The sequence below is a fragment of the Elgaria multicarinata genome, chromosome 8 (assembly GCF_023053635.1).
Source record: "Elgaria multicarinata webbii isolate HBS135686 ecotype San Diego chromosome 8, rElgMul1.1.pri, whole genome shotgun sequence".
Classification (NCBI taxonomy): domain Eukaryota; kingdom Metazoa; phylum Chordata; class Lepidosauria; order Squamata; family Anguidae; genus Elgaria; species Elgaria multicarinata.
Genome location: NC_086178.1, coordinates 31,834,915 through 31,856,183, shown reverse-complemented (window position 1 = coordinate 31,856,183; position 21,269 = coordinate 31,834,915).

Here is a 21,269-nt window from a genome sequence, read left to right as displayed (position 1 = left end):
CAGTTTGTCTAGTTTGCAAGCCTTTTGAAGACAAAAAAATTAAACTGTTTTTTTTTTTAATTATTTGTTTGTAAAAGATTCAGGTGCAGCAGAGAAAATTTAGGGAAGGAGCCCCCCCCCCAGCTACGGGCCTGGTGCACACCTGCTCTAGAATATGTGTAAAGCAAAGACCAAAGCAAACATTACTTTTTACCTTGGAATAAGCACAAGTTAGCACCTGATCCTGATCAAGACCCTAGCATGGGGATATGAGAGAGAGAGAGAGAGAGAGAAAGGGGGAGAGATGATCCCTTTGCTTTAATAAATCACTATTTGGCAATATAAATTGCAGGTTCAGGGCCCCCATTTGGATCAGATCCATAACAACGATACACAACCACCCCTGGGTCCCAGTCCAGATCAGGATGGGTATGGTCATGACAGAGTCAAAAAATAATGTGTACTTTGGGTTTTAGCTCTAATGATAAGCCCTCCAGCCAGAGGCTGTATCACCTCTGTATTCTGGACAGTGTGATTGCAAAGCCCAGAATGTGACGGAAAAGAAGTGGCAGTTTGCACTACATACCCTTCCTTGTGCTCCAATTCAACACCCACTAGTATCGTCATCTATTATGGAGTTAATATGCACTTAACAATGAGAAAATCTGCCTTGAAGAAATGCCAGCTTGTTCATTTGATCTAAGATTATTGATTCAATTACTCACCCACCTTGTAAGATTTCTTGAAGAGCCAACAATATATGAGAGAGGAGAGAGAGAGTCACACGGGTCGGCATATAATGAGGTGGAAAGTACACCAGCTGTGAGAATGATACATACTGAATACAAGTATGTGTCCCTGTGCCAAAATCAGTTATGCAACTAAAGAAGAGGGAGGAAAGATGGAGGGTCTTCCTAGGCTGTGGCCCACAGAGCAATTGCTTTGAAATGGCCCAGTTGATTTTGTCAGGATTTTGTCTTGTTGTAAGTGGCTTGAAGGTAAGAAGGGAGCATAGGCAGCTGCCTTATACTGAGTCAGACCATTGGTTCATGTAGCCCAGTGTCGTCAACACTGACTGGCAGCAGCTCTCCAGGGTTTCAGGTCGGACTCTTTCCTTGCCCTACCTGGAGAGGCCATAGGTTGAACCAAGGACCTTCTGCTTGCACAGCAGGTGCTCTACCACCCCATGGTGAGCCTAGGAAGTTGCAGAGAAGTGTTCACAGCAAACAAAGAGGGAACTCCAAAGTCTTCCTAACCAGCCAGTTGTTCCTGCCTTCCTGAAGAAGCCTTAAATAAAAAGGAGGGTGAGGAGAACATTATGATCGGTGCTGTAGTAACAAGGTGAAACGCTAATCAAGGTAATGATAGTAGTTTCTCGTGTAGTACTTACCTGCAAGTTAAGAGATGGACCATGATTTCACTCCCGCTCTTACTAGCGTTGAGCAAACTGACCATGTCACAATTTGTCATTTTCCCCCCAAGTTACAAATCCAACATTTGGACAAAAATTCTCCATTATTGTGAGATTTTAAAGCAATAAAGCATTCAAACTTGCAGTCAAAGGAGGTGGTCCAAGTGTCTTCTTTATTTTTGTTTAACTTTTTTAAACGTAAAAGCCCCTTGGAGAGGTGAAGAAGTGCTTCCTGCTGCAGGCTGTGAAAATGGGGCTAGAATTGTTCATGAAATCAGTGTGATGTGGCCACAAGAGAGTACAAGCAATGTGTCATGATATAGCATCAGTGAAAGCTGGTGGCTCCGATATCAGTGTGGCGATGAATCCACTCCGGTTTTCAGTTGGAACCAATCAGGATTCTAAAGGAGCTATGTGAGGTGCAAAGCACTTAGGATAGCTCCTTTAAAGTTCTGACTGGTTGTGACTGAAACCCGGAACAGATCCATCACCCCATTGACATCAGAATCACCAGCCTCCACTGGATAGCCTCATTTCCAGGGACAGTTCCAGCCCTTTTTGAAAGTGTGGGGCAGGAACTGCACTCCCTACCATCATGGAGAGGTGTTTAACTTTAAAGGGGAAAAAATTAAACAATCAAGAAGAAAATGATGAAAAAGCCATCAGATCACCTTGAATTATTGTAGGCTTACCTGGAACCTCCACCATACAGACCACATGGGTCAGGATCAGAGAGATCAATTAATCCAGTAGGAATTACGAAAGTTTTGCAAGTTTATTGGGTCTAAGGACTGGGCTCATTATACATTCAAGGATTATGCACGTGCCAGATTTGACTTTTGAATCCATTAACTTTGGTTTTCAGCTGCATTTGCTACCCCTTATTTACTAATTTAATTAATCCCATTTAACATGGTGTCTTGTCTGCCTTGAAGGCTCCAACCCCTTCCCAGTTATATGTCCCTGTCAGCTGGGTGATCAACATCTATAGGCCTCTTTCAGCTGTGTGACCGAGAAGGACTAACATGAACTGATGCTCCATGTTATTGCCGCTGGGATGGGAAGCTCTGAATGAGGGCTCCCCACCCTTAAAGCTAGGATGCAGCCGGCTTTTGAGGCTAAAGCGTTTGAGACGTAGGAACAACAGCCAGGACGTTGCAAAGTCAATAAGGGAGGCAATAAGGTAAAACAAATGAGACGGCGGGCTGCCACTCACAGTGACAGATGCGTGAAAGAGAGGAGGAGAGGGACTTACAGATAAGTCATTGCACCGATACATTTATCTTCACTGTATTACCCTTCTACGACAATTAAAGCAATGGGAAGGGGGAGAGAAGATAGATAGCAATGCTCTCAATGCTGTCGGAAGCGGTGGACAGCTCGTCCCGTGTGCTCCGGCAGTTGCTAAGGTAACAGTTTCTTTGGAAAGCTGGGAGTAAACACAGCTCCAATTCATCAGACTGAACCTCATTCCAGAGTGAATGTGTTCTAAATTCATTTTTTACGTGCTTCCACAGGCAGTCAATATGGTAAATTTTTTTGAAAAAGAACCACATTCCATCGAGCAGGCTCATGCCCCTTTTGCAGTAACAAGCACTCAGCAATGAAAGGGGATAAAATATGTACCATATGCATACATATATATTGGAAAAGGTGCAATACTTGGAATACGTACCATATGCATACATATATATTAGAAAAGGTGCAATACTTGGGACCGGGCTGTGGCTATTATGAAGTCATCCACCACCCATTGTCAGATACTTTCCCTCTCCTTCCCCCCATATCCTGTTTATTGGGGGTGCTTCCAGACATGACTTTTCTAGTGCAGTTGCTCTGCCCTGTTCATCGAATGTTAAGGGGGGTGGGGGGTGGTTTCCAGATCTCATCACCATCGACATGTAATCCTCTTGTGTTTTACTACCATTCCTTCTGCCTTTTTTTCTGACCACAGAAAACCTGTTAAGCAGGGAAAGAGCAGAATAAGTGACACAAATCCTTTTTTTGCAGGTGTGGAGAGGAATATGTGCCATTAAGGCATGGTGGGAGGAGTTGTTCCTGGGGTGAGGCACATGTTGTCTTGGGGATGCCCTGCCTCTCCCCCCCCCCACTTAAAATGTATTTCCGGTTGCTGAAGCATCTTGTGTCCTTTCCTTTAAAGGATCAATTCTCAACTATATTATTGCTTGGCGGGTGGGGTGGGGTGGGGTGTACAAAGTGCACTTTATGGCCCCGATTGGAGCTGAGGAGGGGAAAGCACATTTCCGGGGCCTCTGTCTTTAGCATGGTGGGGGAGAATTACTCATTGTCCAGAAACCTCGGAATCCGCACCTTCTCGCTCCCCACTGCTCCAAACGCACACTTCTCCGAGCCGGCCGGCGAGGAGGGAGTTGGGTGGAGGCGGCGACAAGGACGTCTCTTCCTCAGCTCTTCTCCAGGTAAGTTACACGATTGCTTTGGGGCCGCACTGGGGTCGCTTAGAAGCGCCCTGAGAACGACGTGCGGATTCCCCCTAAGTCCGGTTGCTGCTCTCTCCTACCAGACTGAATGGGGCTAATTACTTCCTGTTTTCAGGAAGCGCCATGGGAGCGGCGACAGAAGAAGCAATGGGAGCCGTGCATTTGACTAGATGTGATGGAGCTGGTAATTTCACGATAACCATTCCAGGATCAAAACCTCTGTGGCCACTCAAACTATACCTTCTGTGATCTTGTATCTTTGAACCTGCAGGTGAAAAAGCAACCCAGAGAGGGTCATTTTGAGCTGAGCAACAACTGGAGTGCAGTTTCTCCTCTATTCATCAACCTTTCTTCCACTCAGATTAGCAGCCTGCCCATGCTTCTAAAAAAAAAAACAAAGGGGGGGGGAAATGTGCAGGAAAGACTCATAGAATGCTGCATAACTTGTGGTTGTTTGAGTGAGTCTTCATTCTATAAACAAGCTGTAAATCTCAGCTCTGCCACAACCCCCATGCCAAAAATAATTAAATCCTACATTCTGCAAGGGCTGAGATGTTGGGCTCAGCCTAACACATGGCAGTTGAGCTCTCCAAATAAGTCATAGAAGCCAATAAAATGTATACACACATGTAATTGATTTGCAGTTAAGCATGGAAGAACTTGAGTTTCCACGTGGCATAGATGTGTTTTTTTTATTATTATTTGGATGTGGTATATAAATCACGCTGCATTTGGCCCTCAAATCACAACTTAACTCTGCAGGGTGTCTTTATACTATGACATTTTCTTAAGATGTCACAGGCTCCTAGAGTGGCCTTTTTGCTTCAGTTAATGACAATGGGGTTCTGTAATGACACAGAGACAGGCAGGCAGCCAATTCACAGATAGCCATGACTGAGGTTTATGGAGAAGCAGGAATGGCAGGCTCCTTCGTCATTTCACTGTGATGGTGGGATGCAAACTGCCTCATAGCTTATCTGACTCCTCCATCAAAGGTCCCCACTCAAAAATTGGAACGGTGGAAAGTCCATTAATAAATTCAACCCTGAATTTATCTATTATTATTCATTGCATTTTTATCCCACCTCCTTTCCTCCAAAGAACCCAAAGCAGCATACATAATCCTCCTCCTCCTCTCCATTTTATCCTCACAACATCAACCCTGTGAGGTAGGTTGAGCTGAGAGTCAGTGACTGGCCCAAAGTCACCCAGTGAGCTTCCATGGCCGAGTGGGGACTAAAACCCGGATCTCCTGATTACCAGTCCAGCACTCTAACCATTACACCACACTGGTTCTCATACCTTTAAAATATTTGGAGAAGTAGTCAGAAGGGATATTCATTGCCAAAAGAGGCATTCTTTAAACCTGTGTTACAGTAGGCATTGGGCCCCCAGCCCAAATCTTCAAGCCCCCCCCCCCCCCACATCTAGGGCTCTAATCCAGTTCAGGAACATACCTCCTAGACACAGATTCATAGTAATGTCTGTTTTGGCCCAAAGTAACTATTTGGAGATATTCGATACCATGATTGTGGTTAGAAGGCAGGAACAGTTAAAAGGGCAGGATCCCTGTGTTCATGTTTGCATGTCAGCTGTACTTTAAATAGTGCTGGCAATAAGTGGACTAGCTTATTTTGGCAAGTAGTCTTTATTACATTATTATTATTATTATTATTATTATTATTATTACTATTATTATTATTATTAAAAACACATCAATGAAAATTGGTACAGCATTACACTCAGTGAGATTTACTCAGTGAGATCTATTATCCAACAAGGGGCAAATACCAGTTCTGCCAGGGTCGGGCTGAGGAGAGGGAGATTTGGATCAGATAAGTGATGTTACAGGAAATGGTTCACCCCTCTTCCCCAGTGCCGCAGTCCCAATCCAAATCAGAGCCCCTTTGACTGCAGCAGCAGCAGCAGCAGCAGCAGCAACAACAACAACAACAACAACAACAACAACAACAACCATGGGAGATTCAATCCTGGATTATTGATTGGTGAATATCCACCAGGATACATCATAGGATATGTTAAGATGAAAGGGTCTCTGACAGGTGCTTTCCCACCTTCTTTTGGTAACCATTAGATAAAGTATAGCAGATGCCTCAGGTGGCAAATGTCAAGCGGCAAGCCACAGTGCTGTGAAGGTCAGAGCTGGGTATGGTGCCATTCAAACTGCCTCATGTCCCCTAAGCTAGCCTACTTCTCTCAGGTATGGAGGAGGATGCTTATGTTGAAGTAAGATTCAACTGCCAGTCTAGTCCAGTCAGCTTCTATTTGTGGAATGGGGTGGGAGGCACCATCTTGACTCAGGATGCAAGATGTCTTGGAGTTTCAGTGCTTACAATGTAGGAGATTCCTAACTTCCACTAAGTATTCAGTTCTGTATTTAGGGCTGGCCCTACCATTAGGCAGTAAGGTGCTTGCCTCAGGCAGCAGATACTGAGAGATAGATTGTGATAGTCAGATCTTGGAGCACAGAATGGTGTGTGTCACACTGCCTACCCTGTGCCTACAAAACTAGCCTGCTGCCCTCCGGTGTGGTGGAGGATGCTTCCTTGTCATTCGTGCATCCTTGTCAACACTGGTTGTTTTTTATATGTGGAATGGGAGCAGGGAGGGTGCCATGTTGTCCTTCACCTCAAGCAGCAAAATATATATTAAGCCAGCTCTGATTATGTGAGGATTGCTTCACATGTTATGTATTTCTGGAATGGAAGTGGTCATACCTGTTTCATTAATTGCAAGCAACCCATGTGTAGAATGGATCATGATTCTGTCTGACATTCATATGCAAATCACATCCCCCCCCCCACACACACAAAGCACAATAAAATGCCAATTTCATAGAAGCCAAACTGGTATTACTCAGTAAAACCCACAAACAGGAAGCCATGATGGAATGCTGGGTTCCAGCATGATGCATCATGTATACACATAGAAAGAAAAACCCACATGTGTGTTGCTCATACACAATAATCTAACCACTGAATTCATGTTATTTCCTACACAGATAGGCTGGGCCATTCCCCGCCACATTCTTCCTGCCATACATTAAATATTTCAAAACTCTCAGTATGCAAAATAACTCTCTTTCTCCCTGTTAAACTTGTGGTCTCTTAGGCCTCAGCAAGAACTACTTGGTCTAGCGTGATGGAGGGGTGAAGATCTCACGATATTTTTATTGTGAAATCTCCCCCTCTGTTTACATGCGGTGCATGATGACCTCAGAGGGAGAGGATGTCGTGCTCACCATTTTTTTTAAAGGATGCACACCAACACTCGTGTGCTCAAAGGTAAGGGTATTTTTCTTAAAAGAAAAAAAGTTACCCACTCCCCCCACCCCACCCCCAATGGGCGCAGGTCCTGGCTCCTCGTGAGTAATCGCGAGGAGCTGGGACAAACCGTGACACCCAGCCACACGTTCCGCAGTCTTGGGATCAACCCAGGACTGTGGAAAAACCAGGCTCAAAGGGTGGGGCGAGATCCCAGGGCAAGGGAATGTGTCATGTGAATGCACAGGGATGTTCCCGGGGATCGCTCTGGGATAACGCCCCATCTAGTTATGGGCTCTGATAAACATGGGATTTTCCTCACTTTTCCTCTATGACAGAGATGTTGAACTTCAGGCCTGTAGACCAAATGCAAACCACCTGGGTCTCATTCTGGTTCCTCAGAGTCTGTGATTTCTCTTTCTGACTCTTTACAGATCCCTTTTAAAGCTTCTTCAATTTGCCTACATCATTCTTTGGTGCTCAGAAATAGGGATGCTTATAGCCGGGAAGACAGGCCCTTTTTGGGCTCATCAGATTTCTGTGGTGCCCCCAACTTGACTTGCATTTGCAAGCTGAGCCATGTGTTTTTTCAGAAATCTGTCCACCCCCCGTCTTTAAATGGCGTAAATAGCTATTGGTGCAAACTGCAGCTTCAATTTGAGCAAATAGCTGTTTACACAAATAAAAAGAAGACAGAATATCCGCCTGGTGGCCCGATTCGCTGCAGACTGAATCGAGCCAGCTGGCGGAAGTCATAATGGAATCTGTGGGGCTGAGCTGACAAAATCTTGTCAAACTCCCATCTCCAAAGCAGATTCCTCCCACATCCTACTCAAAAATGAACACAGCTCAGTTTGCATAGAGAAGGATTCTTTTTCAGCACTGAATACCAAGGCCGAATGCAGAACGCATTCAGAATGCATCAGTATTTTTAAAAGAAACTTTAAACAAAATGCACCTCCCCACCCCAAATCTGGATAGGGACCATGGTGTGAAGGGAGAAGACATTAACCTTTTCTTTCCCCACCATCCATGGGAACTTTTTCCTACCAGCATGGGAGCATTTCCCCTCCAAAAATGCAGTGTGGGGAAGGAAGGTTTAACCCCACATGCTGTGGTCCTGATCAGGCTCACCTGCACCTGGTTTACATTAAAAAAAAATCTCTGCAGGCATTGCATTTGTCATCATATTTGGTTAGGCCCTCAGCCAAACTATTCACCCCCTCAGCCAAACTATCCACCATCCAAGTCTGGGATGGTTGCAAGCTGGAAGCATGGGTGAGGCTATGGCAAGCCAGGATGCACAAAGTCATCCCTGTGGCTACCATGCTTAAAGAGTGCTGCAAGCAGGGATTAGAGGAGCCAGCAACACCCACCCACCCCCAGAAAGCAAAAGAACTGGCAAGAGGTCCCAGAGTTTGCCATTTGCCACCCAACCTGATTGCCATAATGCATGCTATTATTATTGTTGGCTGTGCAGGGTGTTCTTATGCTGGTTGTTTTTGCTGAACTGAATAGCTCCTTGCTAAGGTCCAGCCACTAGTGAGGTGTGTGTGTGTGTGTGTGTGTGTGTGTGTAGTGGACCCAATGAAGTGATGCTTTCATGACTATATAGGGTGACCATATGAAAAGGAGGACAGGGCTCCTGTATCTTTAACAGTTGTATTGAAAAGGGAATTTCGGTAGGTGTCATTTGCATACATGCAGCACCTGGTGACATTCCCTCTTCATCACCACAGTTAAAGCTGCAGAGAGTGACCAGATTTAAAAGAGGGCAGGGCACCTGCAGCTTTAACTGTTGTGATGAAGAGGGAATTTCACCAGGTTCTCCATATATACAAATGACACCTGTTGAAATTCCCTTTTCAATACTGTTAAAGATACAGGAGCCCTGTCCTCCTTTTCATATGGTCACCCTATTACAATATGAAAACTACTCTGATTAAGACTGAGGAGGTGTGCTTTATGGAGAAGACCTCCATGTTACAATTATGTCAGTGTCTATATGAATGAATCCCAAACTGAACACTCAGAGCCTGCCTGTACTTTAGGAAATAGATTTTAAAGAACAGAAACAAATTTCAAAATCTGTCCTCCTTTGAGACTTTTCCTGCACTTAAAATTGCAGATTTAGGGATATGAAGGGATGTTGGAAAAATGAGTAACAGAAGCAAATGAGTTGAGATTTCTATAAATTCAAACCACAGATTCCACAGCAGACCTCTTTTTCTTGGTTTGCATGGAATCCATAGACTTGCAAAAATATTTTTTACTCTACTTAATTTTACACATATTTAGTCATAGAAAAAAAATTGTTTTTTTTAAAAAAGGACCAGCCGAAATGCGCATCTCTCCCATAGGGTAAAACATGAAGTTGCACATTAGGGTGAGGAATTTGTGCATTTGGGGGTATTTGCACATTTTCATAAGTGTGCATTTATGCAAATGTGAATTTGTGAAAATTTGGAAAATTGAAAAAAAAACATTTCATCAATGAATGGATGACAGAATGAAGGGTATCTGCAAATCCGCAAAATGCAGCAGGAATAGATTTTACCAAAGTCATATGTAGTCAGGAAAGTCAAATAGTTTTCAGCACATGCAGCTATATTATTTGTGTACAATCTAACACTTAGGGCACAATCCTACAGTTCTCAGCATGGCCCAGCCAGCCATGCTAGGTATTGTAAGACTTTTTTGGGGTCCTTAATGGGGAAAGTGTTGGATCCTGGAATGGATCCTGGTTATGTTTTCCATTGATTTGTTATTTGCTGAGGATCAGGAAGAACAGAAGGCTCAGCAGAAACTTAAAGATCAACTCTACACCTGGACATTGAGTGTCATAATTGAATAATTGTCTAACTGATTGTCTTCAATTAAGGGTTGCAAGGAGTTGCATCATTGTACAGGTTGTCTATAAAAGTAAATGTGTTTTCATGGTTTATAACTTCCATGTCCCTTACCCAACTTGATGTGAGCTGTATTGACTGACCGTTTGTAAGTATTTGTATCTGTACTGCCATAACTAAATTGCCAGTAAAATTGCCAGTAATTGCCATAACTAATTTGCCAGTAAAAAGGTTTATTTGAACCTACATAAATCTCTGTCTTAATTCACGTCTTTGCTGACTTGGCTGAGAACTGCTGTAATCTCTGCTAGTCTCTGGAGGGCCCAGACAGAGACTTAACACAAAAGGTTATGTGCCAGAAACCCAGTCTGTGCCATAACTAATCAGCTTCTAAAGCCATAACTCACTAGAAAGGTCTATCTGTGGCTATCTGTGGCTCAGTAGTAGAGGACATTCAATCCCTGACATCTCTAGGTTGGGGTGAAAAGGGTCTCCTGCCTGAAATGGAGACCCTAGAGATGGATGAATGTAGCCGTGTCTGTCTCCATCGGATTCCTGCTAAGTCTCTGTTGCCATCCCCTTCTGCTTGTGGTGCTGTGCAAACTTCTTTGTGGCTCAGTAAGCATCCGATGAAGCTGTGAGGCCATACACCCTCATCTGGAGCCTCCATTGTTGTGCACAATGGAGGCTCTGGAAATTACATTTTTCCTAAATTTTGTAAATGGTGGCTGTAAAGGCCCTATTTATTTATTTATTTATTACTGCATTTATATCCTGCCTTTATTCCACCAAGGAACTCAACTCCTCTCCATTTTATCCTCACAACAACAACCCTGTGAGGTAGGCAGGGCTGAGAGTCTGTGACTGGCCCAAAGTCACCCAGTGGGTTTCCATGGCTGAGTGGGGATTAGAACCCGGATCTCCTGACTCGTAGTCCAACACTTTAGCCACTACACCACACTGGCTCACTTTATTTATGCAAGATTAAAGGTGTAAAGGCTCTGTTCTTGCCTTTAATCTTGCATAAATGGGGCCTTTATGGCTGCCATTTATGCGATGTAGGAAACATGTAATTTCTAGAGCCTCCATTGTGCACAACAATGGAGACCCCAGATGAGGACGGATGGCTGCCGGGTCCAGGGGGTTGTCATGGGGGAGTGTGTTGGACTCCCAGATCCAGACAGACTGCTGCGACATCCCTAGACAAATCTGTCAGTTTTTGTTTCTCTCACATCCATTTCTTCTTTTTAAAAATAAATACATCACAAGTTCTTTCCATTCCAAATATGAAGAAAACTGAGAACCTTGGTAAATTTTAATCAGAAACAAACCGAGGCAAAACACTCCTCCATCCCTAGTCTGAAATGCTGGAGAGCCATTACCAGTCAGCGTAAAACAATCTGCAGCTAGATCGATCAGTGGTTAGCCTTGCTATAATTAGGGAGGGTGGAGAAATTTGACACAGACTAAAATGAACATCAGAACATCAGAAGAGCCCTGCTGGATCAGACCAAGGGTCCATCTAGTCCAGCACTCTGTACACACAGTGGCCAACCAGGGCCTTAGCTAGACCTAGCAGTCTAGCGGAACGGAGGGGTGAAGTTCTTGCAATTTTTTTTATCACGAGATCTCCTCCTTTTTTTACACGTGGGACGGAGAGGCGTTTCGCCCACCATTTTTATTTTTAAAGAGACCGGACAGCAGGAGTGCTCGTGTGCAAAAGGTAAGTACTTTTTAAAAAATAATTATTTCCCCCACTCACCACCCCCACCCCCGATGGGCGAGAGCTCCTGAGGAGCTCTGTGCCCTGTGTGCGGGTCCCGGCTCCTCGCGAGGAACCACAAGGAGCTGGGACAAACCGCGGTGCCCGGCCACAACTTCTGCAGTCTCGGGCTCAGCCCGAGACCATGGAAAAAGCAAGCCTAAAGGGTAGGGCAAGATCCTGGGGCAAGGGAGGGATCATTCCTCCCTGATCCCGGGATCTCCTGTACGTCATGTGGATACACAGGGACGATCCCAGGGATTGCCCCAGAATTTCGCCCTTTCTAGCTAAGGCCCAGCTGTCGACCAGGAACCAACAAAACAGAACATTTGTGCAACAGCTCCCTCCCACTCGTGTTCCCCAGCAATTGGTTCAGATTTCTAAGAATCCAACCTGTGGAATCCACTGCAGACCAGGCTGCCCAGGCCACGCAGGGTCTGTGGACTTCTGGATTATTTTTTCCTTTATTTTTCTGAAATTTATGCAAATTCATTCACAGGAAAATATGCAAGTTTATGCTGAGAAACATGCCATGCTGGAAAATATATGCGGGGGGAAATCAAATGGAATGGGGCAGGAAATGCACTAAATGTTCTATACCAACATAAATTATGTACATTGTTGCAAACTTTCTTGCAGACTGATGTGCATATTTTTCCACATAACAGCAAAAAAGAAAAGAAAAAAGAGACCAAAGCTGTCTGTGATGGATGCTGGGATGAACGGCATCACACAATCTACGAAACACATGTGGGACAAATTTCACAAAATTTGGACATCCCTAGCTATATGAAGCGTTATATGTTAATGTGGCAGCAAGACAGGGAGTTGAAAACTGGATGAGTCAATCTAGATGGTGTAATCTAACATGAGCCAAAGATGGCTCACCAGTCACATTTTTTTAAAATCTGGAAAAATATATAAACATGATGGTTTGATAGTGTCTTTGCCCCCCTTTCTTTTACACAATTTGTCCACAAACACCCTCTTCTTCTTTCTCCCTTGGCCCCATGGCCTACATCTTCCACTCTTTTTTAAAGCGTTAACTGAGTTCTCCACTCTAGTGAAACAGATCAAGTTCCTTGATGTCTTCTTTTAAGTGTTCTATATTTGTTTGTGGAATTTCCCCCTTGAGTATTTGATGGACTGCTTTAATCACCCCACCCCCACCCCAACACACACACACACACAAACACAGAAACTTTTCTGCAAGGGTTTAAGAATGTGTTTTCTTCCTTTGTCTCCATGGACCTTGCTTTACGTTTAATCGTATTTCTTCATCAATCTTTTATTTTCTTGTGTTCATGGAAAGCTCATTCCCATCTGCAGGCTTTTCTATAGACTCCTTTTGCATGCATTGCAAACCTTTTTTCCACTGGACTGTTATTTAGCATACATGTGGTCATAGTCACTAATAACTCTAGCCTTCTTCATAAACAGCTGCAATAGAGTGGAAGCGACTTCTCTGTGTTGTAATTCTACAACAGCCTTCCCCAACACGGTGCCCCAAATGATGGAAGTTGCATCCCAATACCTCTGGATGGCAACAGGTTGGGGAAAGATGTTTTGACCACTATACTATCTGTGGACCTTCAGATGTTGTTGAACTATAACTACCCCATCCCTGGCCATACTGGCTAGGGATTATGGGAGCTGTACTCCAACATCTGGAGGGCTGCATGTTCCCCACTCCTGCACTATTTATTTATTTATTTATTTATTTATTTATTTATTTGTATTGTATCCCAACTCCCTACCAAGAAAAATGGCAGTCAAGGTGTCTCACAATCATAAATAATAAGAAATCAAATGCATCAAAATGCAATTAAAGACACAATAATAACAGAATAAAAACAGCGTCCATCCCAACAGATCCACTTACACACCAGAGGCCTACTTGAATGAAAAGGGCTTTGCTTACAAGTGGAAGAACAGCAGAGAAGGAGAAAACCTAGCCTCTCTTAGCAGGGAGTTCCATAGCCATGGAGCAACCACGAAGAAGGCCCTCTCTCCCATTGCCACTGAATGTGCTTCGGAAAGAAAAGCCTCTTCCAAAGAACTGAAGGCCTGGATAGGCCTGTAAGGAAGAAGGCTGGTCCGAAGCCATATACCAATGCTGGCTATATGATTCCTGTTTTTAAATGCTCCGAATTCTATTTTGAAAAGCTTGCGAGGTTAATTAGTCCTGTACTTCATTTCCCTACGTCTGTCTAAGGCAAGGGTGGACAACCTGTAGCTCTCCAGATGTTGTTGGGCTATGACTTCCATCATTCCTCATCATTGGTCATGTTTAGGGTTGTCTCGAGAGTCCAACTGGGTCCGTGAGGGCAGCAGACCCCCTGCTGCGTCTGGCCCTTACGGACCCAGTCGTGTGCCCCAGCAGTGACCGTGGACCACTGCCAAGTGCTTGCAAGGCCTTCGCAACTGTTTGGCATCTGCCCACAGCTGCTGCTGCTGCTGCAATTGCACACTTCTCCCCTCTGCATTAATGGTGGCTGCCATTGGCGTGAAAGGGAGAAGTGCGCAGTTTCCAGAGCCTTGGGAAATGCCCCACCACCACGTGCCAGTGGAGGCCTTAAAGGCCCTATTAACGCAAGGGCAAAGGAGCCTCCGGAAATTGCATACTTCTCCCTTTCGTGCCAATGGCAACCACCATTAGTGTGGAATGGGGAAGTGCGCAAATGTGGCCATGGCTGTGGGTGGCTGATGAGAGGTTGCCAAGGCTTCATGAGTTTTGTGAGTGTTTGGCGGAGGCTCACATGACCCGGCTCGTGGGGCAGGAGGCAGCAGCGGTGGGGCAGGTGTGAGCGCTCAGCGATTTTGCCAATACTGGCAGGGATTGATGGGAATTGGTGTCCAATAGCATCTTGAAGGCCTAAGGTGGCCCAGCCCTGGTCTAAGGGAAACAATTCTTTGTGACACAGAAAGCGAAACTTGGCTCTCCCCCACTCCTGCTTTGATCCTGATTTCATCAAAAGGACTAATTATCACCTATTTGTTTAAGCATCCTTATTTATTTATTTATTTATTTATTTATTACATTTTTATACCGCCCAATAGCCGAAGCTCTCTGGGCGGTTCACAAAAATTAAAATCATCATAAAACAACCAACAAGTTAAAAATACAAATACAAAATACAATATAAAAAGCACAACCAGGATAAAACCACGCAGCAAAATTGATATAAGGTTAAAATACAGAGTTAAAACAGTATAATTTAAATTTAAGTTAAAATTAAGTGTTAAAATACTGAGTGAATAAAAAGGTCTTCAGCTGGCGACGAAAGGAGTACAGTGTAGGCGCCAGGCGGACCTCTCTGGGGAGCTCATTCCACAACCGGGGTGCCACAGCGGAGAAAGCCCTCCTCCTAGTAGCCACCTGCCTCACTTCCTTTGGCAGGGGCTCACGGAGAAGGGCCCCTGTAGATGATCTTAAGGTCCGGGTAGGTACATATGGGAGGAGGCGTTCCTTCAAATAACCTGGCCCCAAACCGTTTAGGGCTTTAAATGTCAATACCAGCACTTTGAATCGGGCCCGGACCTGGACTGGCAGCCAATGAAGTTGTAAAAGGACTGGCGTAATGTGATCTCGCCAGCCAGTCCCTGTTAGTAAACGGGCTGCCCTGTTTTGTACCAGCTGAAGCTTCCGGACCGTTTTCAAAGGCAGCCCCACGTATAACGCATTGCAGTAATCCAAACGAGAGGTTATCAGAGCATGGATAACTGTAGCTAGGCTATCACTGTCCAGATAAGGGCGCAGTTGGTATATCAGCCTAAGCTGATAAAAGGTGCTCTTTGCCACTGAGTTCACCTGTGCCTCAAGTGACAGTTCTGGATCGAAGAGCACCCCCAAACTACGGACCCGATCCTTTAGAGAGAGTGCAACCCCGTCCAGGACAGGGCAAACATCACCTCGCCGGACAAATGAACCACCCGCTAACAGTACCTCCGTCTTGTCTGGATTGAGTCTCAGTTTGTTAGCCCTCATCCAGTCCATTACCGTGCCCAGGCACTGGTTCAGAACAGCCACTGCCTCACCTGGGTTTGATGAAAAGGAAAGGTAGAGCTGGGTGTCATCCGCATATTGATGACACCTCAGTCCACATCTCCGGATAACCTCCCCCAGCGGCTTCATGTATATGTTAAACAGCATAGGGGATAAAATAGAGCCCTGCGGAACCCCATGGCTTAGGAGCCACGGCACAGAGCAATAATCCCCCAGCACCACCTTCTGGAATCGGCCATCCAAGTAGGAGCGGAACCACTGCAACGCAGTACCTCCAACTCCCAGCTCAGACAACCTATCCAGAAGGATACCATGGTCGATGGTATCGAAGGCCGCTGAGAGGTCCAGGAGAACCAACAGGGTCGCACTCCCCCTGTCTCTCTCCCGACAGAGGTCATCCCACAGGGCGACCAAGGCAGTTTCTGTTCCAAAACCAGGCCTGAAACCCGATTGAAATGGATCTAGATAATCCGTTTCATTCAAGAGTGCCTGGAGTTGTCCTGCAACCACCCGCTCAAGCACCTTGCCCAGGAAAGGGATATTAGCCACCGGCCTGTAGTTGTTAACCTCCTCCAGGTCCAGATTAGGCTTCTTCAGGAGTGGTCTAATTACCGCCTCTTTTAAGACATCATCCTCTTCTTTTAACTGACAAAAGATACACAAGAGATGCTTTTATTTCCAATTAACATATTCCATGTAAGGAATTCAAACAATTGCTAAAAGTTACAACAGACATTCTCCATCCAAGATAAATAACTTCTATGGATTCTTTCCCAAATATTAAGCAATTCGTTTTTTGTTTTTTTATCAAACTTTCATCTCCTGGCATTCTCACTGCTGCAGTTTACATACTTTGTTTACTTTGTAATAAGCAGACAATCTAACTGCTCATTATTTTAATAATAAAATATAAATATTTTAGTTCATCGGACAGCATCTCATTAAGTTATTTCCTGTATGATATTGTGTAAGAGATTGGGGAAAAATATGTCGTAGACTGCAGTCCTTAGTACAGTTATTTGAAAATTAGTGGAACGTATTTTTGAGGAACCCAACAAGTAAGTCTTGAACTTCTATGCAATTAGGGATGCTCATTAGTTCAAAATGCATGAACAGGCAGACATGAACAGGCCCTTTGACCTCAGGGGATGACTGCTCACACGTCCCAGTGCATAAACAACCATGCTGGCAAGATCAGAGCTTTTAAGGGTACAATCCTATATTTATACAGAAAAAAGTACTACAACTCCTACATGGCTAAGAACTGTAGGAATTTTTTTTGTCTAAATCTGCATAGGATTGTGATTTTATCACCTAGAAAATATGTTCTTGGTATTCTACATGGTAGGGGGTAGAGTACAATTTATTAATGTAATAAATACATACATAATACATTAAAATCCATATATTAAAATAAAATATATGTAAAACAAATATTTAGTGTTTGTGGTACATCTAACAGTTTGCAATCAAGCACTTAAAATGATAGTGCTCTGTATATACCCTTACCTTAGTATAATAAGCCATTACCTTACCAGATGGGATGGATCCAACCTTAGTCTCACTTAGAGTCAATGGGCATGTCTACACCACAAGGGTGTAGGGGAGGATCACAGACTTACCAGTTTCCACTATCCTTCCTGGGTGTCCAGATGGAGAGGAGTGCACAGGTACTCCTCCACCAAAGGTAGGGAAAAAACAAACAAACCTACTTCTGCATCCCCACCCCACCCCTGATGGGCATGGAGTGCCTGAACAGCTCTGTGCCCCATGCCCGGTTCCTGGCTCCTAGCATTTACTTGCAAGGAGCCGGGATGAAACCAGGATGGTGGCCCACACCTCTTGCGGCTTCAGGATAATCCCAAGACCGTGGGGAAAATCAGGCTAAAAACCATCCCATCTTTAACCTAAAATCAGGCTAAAAGCCCTCCCTGCCCCAGGGATCCCCTGTGTATCATGTGGACGCACAGGGATGAACCCAGGATGATCCCCGGGATAAGGCATGGTGTATAGGTGTATACATGCCGAATGTGTCTATTAAAGCAGGTCTGGATCCAACCCATTATCATTACATCCCCATTTTTTCCTGTACCATTCCTCAAATGATGCTTTCTTTAATCATTCTTCCCCCTTTTTTCAATAATTATTTTTAGCACATGCCAGTAAACTCACCTACCTATAACCTCTGTTGCCTTTTCACACAATGTCTTAAAACATTTAAAAAAAAACTTCTTATGGTATACATGAAAATGCATTACTGACAGTTTCTCTGATAACCCCTTAAGACATCACTCCAATAAATCTATACAATTTTTACATTGCCACCAGATATGTACAAACAAGCACATATCCCAACTCCATCGTCCATGTCTGCCTGAGAGAGAGAAGAGAACTATACTTAAAAACAAATCTATCTGAAGTGCAATGCAGTTGGAGCAAGATTTTACAGGCACATTTTTGTCCTTATCAGTTCTGAGGCTGCAGACCAAGTTACATACATACATATTGGAGGTAATATATAGGCATCCTGACTAGTATCCATTGATATCCTCAATGAATTTGTTTAATCCCCTTGGTCATCACTATATCTTCTGGCAGCAAACTCTTAGTTTTGCATTTTTCAAATCTTAAGTTTGGTTTCTCTCTAACTTTCTCCACTGTTAAATTCGGTGTCCTGAACTCTGAGAATTTTGTTTTTAAAAGTTCACATGAAAATTCTTAAGTCTTTTTGCAGATATTTCTCCTAATGCATACCTTTTGGAATGCCTTTCTGCCTAATATACACATTTTGCAAGCGACTTTCCTAATATAATGCATTTTTAATGTTATTTTCCCAAGTATACACAATATTGTAAGCATTTTGGGGGGATTGGGGGAAACGCCATTGCAAAATTTGGACCAGTGCAAATTTTGAAGGATAACTGAGTTTCGGTTCACAAAGTGGCTTGAATGTGTGAAATTAGGTAAGTCCATATTAAACTGAATTCCTCCCCCATCTTAACCTAAAGAAACAGGGAAGGGAAGGATCACCAACTCAGGGGTATGAGTATGTTCTATAAAATTGTGCTTTGCCTACCTGAGTTCAGTGTCCTTGACAATCACGTAAGATAACTTGCAAGGCACTTCTGCATCAGAAAGGATGTAATGATGCCTCATTTAGATAAAGTACTTGGGAGGCAGCTCTGGGCACAAAAGAGGATCCACCTATAATTGCTCATTAGCAATGTTAGCTCACTAGCCTGTTCGACTCTCCTGTTGAGTGATAAATTCAGACATCAATCAGTTCCTCAACATCAAGTATTTCATCTGTAGTATGAGCAGACTGAATTCTCTTATTTACCATCTCTTCACAGAGATGGGATAATTAGAACCCCTCCCTCCACCAGCATCCTAACCCCTTCAAATTCCACCCCCCCCTTTAACTGGCTATTTTGCTCTAAGGTTTCCTCTAGCCACTGATAGCTTGTTTCTTGCTGGATTCCCAAAAAAGTATCTTTGCTTTGTTTCTTTTCTTAGCACTGAAGTGAGATCAAAATGTGCATGTTTGCAACCAGATCAGTTTGCCAAATTGGTGATGGACAAACTCAGCAGGACCAAATGGCTTCAAATCAAGTAAAACTTGGGATTTGGAAGTGAAATGTTCGGTTATTTTTGTGTTTAAAAAACTTCTGGCTTGCACCAACACTTCTCAGGAGTTAAAAGGAATCCTAAAATACATGTCAGCATTCAAACTTTTCAGCAAGCTTCTGCATTGACAAAAGAGTGTTGTTGGCAAGGGACTCACAAGATTCCGCAAGTCACAGGCCTGTCACCTTTTGCATTCTCTCCATCACCTCCCAGTTTTTTGCTGCTCGCTTCCTCTCCCCCTTGGCATCCTTCCCACAAACAGCTGTGGGATTATCACAGTCGTTCCCAACCTGGTGCCTTCCAGACATGTTGAGGTTTTACATGAGTTGCATTCTAACATAACAGGAGGTCACCAGGATCTGGACTACCAGAATATAGGAAGCTGCAAAGTCAGACCACTGGTCCATCCATCCCATTATTGTCTGAATCAGAGTGGGCAGAAAGTAGGTCTTCACATGTTTTGGACTTCAACTCCCAGCATTCCTGAACATTGGTCATGCTGGCAGTGACTTCTAGAGTTGTAGTACAAAACATCTGGAGATCCATTTTCTGTTCACCATTGGTAGTAGCTCTTCAGGATTTCAGACAGAGATTTTTCCCAGTCCTACCCTGAGAATGATCATGATCATGATCATGATCATCATCCTAGAGGAGGATGTAAAATCCTGGCAGGAATGGACTATATGGACAGACAATACAGCTTCAAAAATAATTCTCCATCAACTGGCCATCAAATTCAACCTTATCAAAGAACCTATACAACACTATATATGTTCACCTGAAAATGCAGATTATAAAATATTCTGGGACAGAAAAAATCATACAGTCAAAAGAATACCCTGCAACCAACCAGACATAACAGTTATAGACAAAAAAGTAAAACACTTACCTCATCGACATTGCAATACCTAATGACAAAAATGTTGTTGAAAAGGAAGAGGAAAAGAGAGAAAAATATATGCCACTGGCCATGGAGGAAAAGGTCACAATTATTCTGTTAGTCATGTTAGCCACCAGCATCATAGCAAAAACAAAACAAAACATACACACACACAAAAAAACACAGTACCAAAAATGTCCAGAAATTGGGCCTATCAAAATACGCCCACACCAACATCCAGAAAGCAGTCATACTTAAAACATACTCAATAGTCAGGAAATTTCTGAATACGTAAAAGACAACAAAGCCCATTAAGTCCATCTAGAAAAATTGCCATGAGCAAGAAAAGAGAAAATAATAATAATAATAATACCTGGAGGTGCTAGGGCTTGAACTTGGGACCTTTGGCATGGCATGCAAAGCACGTGTTCTACAACTGGGCTACTACACTTCCCCACTGTTTGCTCTGGTGGATTCTAATCTGGTTATCCTCTGGTTTGCTGATGGTTAGGCAATTAGAAGCCATTTATTCCTAAATGTTAAAGTTAAATTAAATTAATAGATCATCAGTTTTCAATAATAATAATAATAATAATAATAATAATAATAATAATAATAATAATAAATAATATACAGCCAGCTTAGACGTTCACAATAACGTACCAAGTTTTACTCTGTTCTGCTGTGTTTCTGCTTTTGCCACGTTACTCCCTGCTTGGGATTATTTTAATTTTGTTGTTGTAATGGAATCTGTCTTTCAAACTAATTGAGTTGGAGGTTGAGGGATTCCATTTTTATAATGAATACAAATAATATTATAATGTGAATGCTTGAGTAGGGCATATATTATTCAACAGTACACAGTGGCCTTGATACAAAGATTTACAGTGCAATCCTATACATTTCTACTGAGAAGTAACTCCCGTTGAGTTCACTTGGATTTACTCCCATGTAGGGATATACAGATGTTGTTAAATCCACTCCATTTGTGTTTTGCAGATTCTCAGGCACG